Below are 1,775 nucleotides of genomic sequence, written 5' to 3'. Positions count from 1 at the left end.
AGAAAGATGACAGAGGTTTTGTGTTTGATAAGATTTGGGACCACATGCTGAAACGACAGAAAAGTGTCATAATTTCAGCTGAAGCACCATGTTGTGTTTATTCCTACTTTCCTGTGTACATAAATTCTTTTGTTTTCTTTTTTTAACACATTGTACCAATAATCACTTTGACTTTTGGCCGCTGCTGGTCCTACATATGATGTGCTATGCCTGTTGGGTTTCCCCCCCAAAATCCTTAAAAAATAGCAGAAAATTAACATTAAAAAAGACTTACCTGATTGTAAGTTCAAATATTTGTGCCAGCCGGTCGTGCAGCATGTTCGCCTGCAGAAATGCAACGCTCAAAGTGAATTTATTCAACAAATGCTGACAGAATTTTTAGACACTAGCGGTTCGTTCCTGCACATGCAAACTTTTTTGTTTTTTTTTACCTTGGACTCGCAGTGGGCAGCGATCTCCTCAAACGGAGCTTTCTGGAATTTCTCCATCACCTGACGCCTCTTCTCCCTCTCCTGCTCCTCCAGACCCGTCGTGTCTGAAAACACGCAGAGGTCAGTTTTGTGTCAGGTGTTTAAAAATAAAAGTCAGATTTCACCTCTTCCTCAACGCATTTCGCTCTCTTAGCTTCAATCTTTATGACTTTAAACCCAAATCACTTTTTCACCTGAACCGTAATCATATATTTAAAAATGTCACAAAAGGCCACATCAGAGCGGTGCATTAACTTTGGCCCCCATATCAGATTACGCAATCGTGTCATGACACGTCAGTGAATCTCTATAATTCACGGGACGTTACTGTCAACATCTTGGCCGCCTGTCAGAGGAGCCCCGCCCTGCAGGAACGCTTGACAAAAAGCCGAATATTTCATTAGTCTTCATAGAGAAACTTCCGGACGGTGAGAGGAGGCGCCAAGTAAAAAGTCTCGTAAACTTTTCTTTAATCTCACCGATGGCCTTCTTCAGGGTCTCAAACGTGATCTCCTCGGCCAGCTGGGACTGCAGACAAATAAAAACACACAACACAAAACGTGACGTCAACCTGCTGATCCGTCGCCACGCCGGAGCTCGTTCACAGAGCGTGTTAGCGTGAACAATCTCTGAGGGAGCTCTGCGCAGGAAAATAAACGAATTTAAAATAAATTTTGTGTTTATTCTTTTTTACAATTGGTGATGAAAACACTTTTACATACATAACTATTTTTAGTCAGATTTTTAATGATCATATTTAGCATTTTTAATATTTTTTATATTTAGTATTCAGTGTCAGTTCAATTCAAACCTCTGTTTAAGATTTGGGAAATCACTGAGGGAGACCTTCATTTTCAATGATGAGCGTGAAAAAAGACATTTAAAACATTCAACAAGCATCCAATAACAGTTTAAAAAGACACAGAGTCAAATATAACGTATTTGTACACACAGTATACTAAATCTAGTACCTCTGTGTTGAGGTTTTGAAGTCTCGGGGGGAAGGTTTGAGTTCCCTCACTTCTCTATGTACCACGGCAAAAAAAAATAAAATAAAAAAAATGTAAAAATAAAAAGACGCACCTTGTCTGGAAGGTTGTTGGACATGATGTCCACCTGAAGGGAGATTGTGTCCACGAAACTCTTCCTCCTGGTCAGACGATCTTCATCTGCAGGACGAGAGACAAGGCAGTCAGGGATTAACATCACCTTTAAATTCTGATATATAATATCAATATAATATAGTGGACAAATATAATATAGTGGACAAATATAATATAGTGAACAAATGACGCACACAACGGC

At 39.5% G+C, this 1,775-nt stretch overlaps 1 long non-coding RNA gene across 1 annotated transcript; it reads right to left on the bottom strand.

Annotated features, from left to right (window-relative positions):
* Positions 1 to 273: 273 nt before the first annotated feature.
* Positions 274 to 1,637, bottom strand: LOC121964947. The gene is made up of 4 exons (XR_006107430.1): positions 1,554 to 1,637; positions 950 to 998; positions 432 to 535; positions 274 to 324 (listed from the first exon to the last, which is right to left on the bottom strand). It is a non-coding gene; the product is annotated as an uncharacterized LOC121964947 (long non-coding RNA).
* Between the last annotated feature and the right edge of the window lie 138 nt (positions 1,638 to 1,775).

Source organism: Plectropomus leopardus, unplaced genomic scaffold, assembly GCF_008729295.1.
Source record: "Plectropomus leopardus isolate mb unplaced genomic scaffold, YSFRI_Pleo_2.0 unplaced_scaffold17840, whole genome shotgun sequence".
Classification (NCBI taxonomy): domain Eukaryota; kingdom Metazoa; phylum Chordata; class Actinopteri; order Perciformes; family Serranidae; genus Plectropomus; species Plectropomus leopardus.
Note: the sequence above shows the minus strand (reverse complement) of the source record. Positions and strands in the feature narration are given on the sequence as shown.